Genomic DNA, 6,561 nt, shown 5'->3' with positions numbered 1-6,561 from the left:
GCCTAGCAAGGGCACCACAGGCCTGCCAGGGGCACCACCGGCCTTGCAGGGGCGCCTCAGGCCTGTCAGGGGCACCACGTGCCTGCCGGGGACACTTCAGGCTTGTCAGGGGCGTTACAGTCCTGTCAGGGCCCAGAGGCACCAGGCCCGTGGTGTCCCTGCTAGGCCTGTGATGCCCCTGGCGGTCCTGTGGTGCCCCTGTCAGGACTGTGATACCCCTGATGGCCGGTGGTGCCCCTGGCAGGTCTTTGGGCCCCCGGGCCTCAAGGGGGGGCCATGACCCATGTGACCCCCCCCCCCTTGGATCCGCCACTGGATCGGTCACGTCACAGGGACCCAGGAGGTCCCAGACGTATAAGGTACAGACATCCCCGTCGAAACCCACGGTCGTAAACATTGACGAATACGAACGTATTAGTCGTATACTACAATCTACAATCATCGGTGATCGGAGTGACTCTTTTTGGATGGAAGGAACCCTCTGCCTACTAAAATCGACGGAATGGCCGTCGCCCGTCCTGCCAGAAGCGAGAGCCGCACCTTCGTCACTTTTGTCTATGTGAGGTTGAGGTAGCACTATACTCCATTATTCTCAAATCTCAGGCGATAGAATATTGGTTTGAAGACACAGGCGGCTACGGCAGTATCACGACCACAGCGGCCAGAATCCGCCTACTATCACCTAAGTATCGCCTATCGGCCTAGCGCTCCTTTTCGGTGCTATCAAGTGTCTAAAGCGATTGGGTACTTGGAAACCCAAAAGATTGCTCTTTCTGGGTGGTTCCTGAACATGAAAGTGCTGAACGGAAAGCAAAGGGGTTTCTGAAGGACTACGAAGGAATTGGTCCGTATGAACAAGTGCATGGCTATGTGAAAGCAGCACTTAAACGCCTCGAGTCACGGTGAGACCGGTAAGGTAACCAGCGCAGCCCATAGGTACGCCTCATATTGCAGAACAGACCTGATGGACGGACAGGGCTGTATCCAGGGTATATAGAACAACTGTATCGCCATGTGAAGCTGTATTTGGTTGATAATAATGCGTTGGCGTGCAGTTAGCGGTTCAATGTGTGTTTGGCGTAGCTGTTTTTCCTACTGTCGTTTTCGTGTTGAACCTCGTAACTCGTCAGTCAACAATTCAGCACCAATTTCACCATATATTTTCGTCAAAACCTATCCATCAACATAAATAAGTAACAATCAACAAAACAAAAGCTGAAGGCAAGGTTTATGAAGGGTAGGGACAAGATGGGAGCAAGGAAACAGTTAAAAACTGAATAGAGATTCAAGTTACGCTAGACAGAACTAGATGCGTTATCGATCTCAAAACGCCAGCTGGCTTGGTGAAGTACGATCAAATCTGACATCGCTGCGCGTCGTAATTCTCGTATGACAAATTATCTATCCCGATTTTATGGATTACCTACTTCTACTTTCTGAGCATTTAGGTATAGAATTATAAATCGACTATGGCTCACACATATGGCCCATTAGAATCACTGACTAAGTAGCTCCAGAATATAGAAGTCAAAACAGCATCCTATCTTTGTTTGGCATCGTGATCAGATATAGTGATATAAAAGACACAGGCGTCACAGCACTCACAATACATATGCATGGCTGCCAGCCCTGGATAAATTTTATCGCTGCCAATGGCAAACGTCACAAAAAGTATGAAGAAGATTCAGCAAGCAATAGAGAATGCGCCGTAGAACAGCAATGAATTACATATACGATCATGTTTTAACGCTGATTCTCAAGCCGTGATTAGGACATATCACGAATTACAGTCAGTCCCACCCCAAACACTAGGTACCAGTGCTTCGCAACAACACTTGGAAACTACCCCAGCACAGAATCGTGATCGCTCGAAACTGTTATAAAAATGCGCCGATCCAAATCAGCAGAGCAATACAGAGCCAAATAGAAATAAAAAAGAAACAGATTAAGGAACGCCTAGAGGCTTGTAGGCACCTTGTTTGCTACAATACATCCGCCGTCGGGAGGAAAGAAAGCCGTACCCGTACCTGAGTCATTTTTTATCGATTCTTCGTTTTTGATATTGTTGGAACTTGGAAAGCTCCTTCCACGATGCATTCAATGCCAGTGGCCAAACCTATGTACCTGTTGGATAATGATGTAAACAGGGGCGTCGCCGACGGGGGGGTCGGGGAGGTCGCGACCCCCCCACTCGTCAGAACCGGGGGGGTCGACCCCCCATTTTTGGCGATGCTGAGTATGCTTTTTTAGCTATCATGTCAGGGAAGTTGGCGTCAGCAACATCAACAAATACAACGTCAGATTCAGAATCGCTTCAAGAGCTCCCTAGTCCCTATTGCTTATAGGTCTATAAGCTGTGGGCTAGAACATTAGCATGACAATATGATTCTAGTCCCCTTTTATCCCTCAAATGAGCGAGCGCGTCAAAACTGACCCAAGCGTTCGTCTGATTGTCAAAATAATGGTTGCAGTCGATTCGTCGGATGACGTATCAGTAACTACGAGGTACCTGGCTAGCCTCAGCCCTGCTACCCTCGGACCTGCCTGCATAGGGGAAATGGGGTCAATGGTGGATCCCTCTGGGGCTTTCCTAATAAGACGCGCAAAAAGTAGTATATTGCAACGAAACTTCCAGTGACCTCGAGTTAATGAATTTTACACCTATTCTAAAAAAAAAATTGCCCTGATTCGAATATGGATGACCTTGGTTAACTTTTTTGAGTTTTATTTGCTTCCATTGCACTTACAAGTGTGGTTTTTGGGGCTGATTTCGATTTAGCGCCCGTTTGAACCGTTTGAAGTAGTTTTGATAAATGGTGGTTATGTAACATGTTACGAAGCTATCGTTGGTGGTTGTCAGTCACCCACTCTAGATGGCCGGCAGGAAGCCCGCTGGTCGACCTGACCTGACCCGACCCGATCTACCCAAAATGCATGGAGTCATCATTTTTGTTCAAGACTAACATCAAACTCGTACTCGGGACCCCGATAGCAGCTACGGCTCACTAAGATCTAGCAGGCGGCCAGATTTTTCCTACTTTTGGGCGTTGACCTAAGATGACCCGGCCAAGACCTTAAAATTGGGCATCATTGGCTTTCTCTCATCACGGGCAGCATTCTCGCTCGTCCACGAAGCTCTACCTCGATCAGGGGCCGAGAGCATGCCTTATGCGTTACGTTGGTAAACGTTTTACCTTAGCGACCCGCAAAATACGAATAAGAGCTACAGCGACACAGAAAGCGTATTCGATAGCTTTTTAAAGCTCTTTCGCCAACTTCGCCTCAGATATGACTTCGGGTCTATGGCTTGTGTACCATAGAGTCCAAACAGCTAAACGGACGGATTTTGCCGAAACATTTGCTATGTAACAACCTATGATTCAGTGAATGTGTATGATATTCATGTTATCACCATCGTTTTTGTTTCGTCGAAACACGTCGCATGGCTTACAATTTGAACTTGAATAGAAAACTTGACATCAGGTAAAGGTCATAACCTGACTAGAAAAGAACCTGCTGCATATGGATCGATCTGTGTTACTGAGCTGAACACACTGCAGGTGCTGTCATCGCTCTACAACGTCTCCATTAAAAGTTGTTGTCGAAAATGTGTTAGAGACCTTTGATGACCTAATCTCTGACCATTCCAGTCACCAATGGTCATTAGCTGCACCTTGTCTCTAAAATGAACAAGGTGCCATGGCTACAAAAGTATCTAGCGTTTTTAGCATATTCTTTCAAAGCAGAAGGTATCGTGCTTTTCCCCATATCTTATCATGATTGGTGAGGTCACATACCTATTTGACCTGACTTCACTTCTCAGATGTAAAATCCCAGATCCATGAACTGTTGGCACTTATAATCCCATTCATTACACCAAATTTCAGACTTATAGGAGTCAGGAGATTATCTATAGGAATGACAAGATTGCAGTTTTAAGAGGCATTAAAACTGAACTTGACATGACATTGTGACCTGACCTCAGGTGACCTGTGCTTGATTTTTATGCACGATGCAAAATTGATGTACAATAAGATATACCGCTGCTTTCGCGGCGCTACGCGCCGAGGTTTTTCTCCGGGCACACGAAAAAACCGGGAGTGTGGCTAAAAACACCCCTACCCATCAAGACGAAGACCGGAAACCCGACCCCCCCCCCCCCACTCAAAAATCCGTGGCGACGCCCCTGGATGTAAATAATAAACCAATTAGTATACAAATCAAATATATTCAAAAACACACGATCACAAAACCAAAATGTGTGTTTTTGAATATATTTGATTTGTACTAATTGGTTTATCATTTACATCATTATCCAATCACTCAACTCAACTATGTATCTATGCTATGCTGAACCAAACAAAAATATTATTACGGTATAAGCCCACTTAGCAGGAAGAAAGTCGGAAGTGCCAATACGGCATACGGAACTTTGAGGCGATAAAACTTTGATTCTATTGCGTCAGGAATAAAGCCGTATCTCGTTTGGATTTAAAGGGACCCTCCCACCTTTACATTAGATTTGAGTTGAGATAGCCAAAACGGGGTCCCTGGCTCAAAATTACCGGTTTCGGCACTCACAACATCGAGAAATGCCTTAAATCGGAAATATTGAATTTCAAAATTGCAGCATTTTGATTCAGAGGGGCTAATGCATTAGAATACCCCTCTGAATGTGTGACGTCAGCACAGATATCTAACGATTTTTAAATGTTTGACTAAGACGTTTTGTAGCACGCGGTGGTATATGCTGCTTTGCCCGCAACATCTGCCGCAAACGCCGCACTTCCAAAAGGAAGTCGCTAGAAACAGCGGAGATCCCAGAAAAGTAAACAAAAGTAAATGTCTAATATCTTGAAAACCGGTGAATATTTTTCGGTGAAATTTGGTAAATATTCGTTTTTGCTCTTTCTGAACCGAGCGACATCACTTTCATGCCAATTCATTAACTTTTTTGAAGGTGGGAGGGTCCCTTTAATACCGCACGACGGCCTGCAAAATGGGAGCAAACCCTGGGAGCAAACCACCTTTTTCGTTAGAAAAATCCGTATCTGTTTGCAGAACATGACTTGAGCAATGAGCATCTCCTGAGCGGAATAGCCAAAATCTACTATACCTAGTCCATTTTTTTTCAAAAGGCTCATGGCCCGAAGTATTATTTTGGAGTAAGCACGTGCGGGACGCTAGAAAATAACGCAAGCCGAGATGAATTTCTCGGCTTGCAGCACATCATGCAGCCGACCTCTTAGCCCCCGACTTCAGGCCAGTGCAGCTTGGAGTTGGCACCCGACTGGGTTGTGAGGCTGCTGTTCACGCTGCTCGTGAGTTTATATCGGATGCCTTGAAAAACCCTTCTCCAACAGCTTTTGTAAAGGTCGATATGCGCAACGCTTTTAACACGGTGAGACGCGACAAGCTGTTAAAAAGTATTCAAGCTCGCTGTCCAGAAATCTTCCGGCTGACGTATCAGGCTTACAGCGCTCCGACACCTCTGCATATAGGAAGCTCCATTATTTCATCTTGCAGCGGGGTTCAGCAAGGCGACCCGCTCGGCCCAATAGCCTTCTCTTTGGCTATTGATGACTGTGCGCGCTCCATGAAATCGCCATTAAATATATGGTATTTGGACGACGCCACTGTAGCAGGCCCCGTATGCACGGTCGTCAATGATCTCGTCAAACTGCAAGACCTGCTGCCGGACCTCGGTCTGGAGCTTAATGGCTCTAAGTGCGAGTTCGCCGTTTTCGGCACAGCTCTTGACAGCGTCCACGCTTCAATTGTAGGAGAAATAAAGGCCGCTCTCCACGGGATAAGTGAGACGTCTCCCGCCGGTTTGACCTTACTGGGCTCACCTCTGACTGAAACAGGCATTCAAATTGCTACAGAGACCGCCACAGACACCGTCTCAACTCTTTGTGATCGTATTCGTGGATTGGATACGCACACGGCAATCTTCTTTCTTGCCCATTACATCTCTGCGCCTCGCCTGCAGTACCTGCTCCGTTCAAGCCCAATGTATACGAACAAAGCAGGCTTGCAGGCAATTGATAATGCGGTGAAATCTGCTCTTACCGATGTATGCAACGTTTCACTTACCGAAGGAGCCTGGACGCAAGCAAGTCTCCCCGTAAGACACGGTGGTCTCGGCGTTCGATCCGTCGAGAGACTCGCGCTTCCTTGCTACATTTCTTCAATCACGGCTGCGACTCCTCTCATAACTTCAATAATCCCATTCATTCTGGACAACACAGTGCCTTCCGCTTTGCAACCTGCCTTAGAATGTTTCGTCAAGGCAACAGCTAGCACGGAAGTTCCGGAACCCATGTTGGCATGCAAACAACGTACATGGGATGATATGGCGTCAAAAGCACTCAGAGACCACCTACTCAGTGACGCTGACCAAATGCACAGAACTCGTCTTCTTGCCGCCAGTCAGGATCATACCGCCGCCTGGCTGCAAGCGATACCGGTCCCCAGCCTCGGCCTTCACCTAGACCCAGAGACTGTCAGAATTGCGGTCGCTCTTCGTCTGGGAGTCCCAATTTGTGAGCCGCACACATG

This window comes from Amphibalanus amphitrite, unplaced genomic scaffold (assembly GCF_019059575.1).
Source record: "Amphibalanus amphitrite isolate SeventyFive unplaced genomic scaffold, NRLGWU_Aamphi_draft 000237F_arrow, whole genome shotgun sequence".
In the NCBI taxonomy this organism is placed as follows: domain Eukaryota; kingdom Metazoa; phylum Arthropoda; class Thecostraca; order Balanomorpha; family Balanidae; genus Amphibalanus; species Amphibalanus amphitrite.
Note: the sequence above shows the minus strand (reverse complement) of the source record.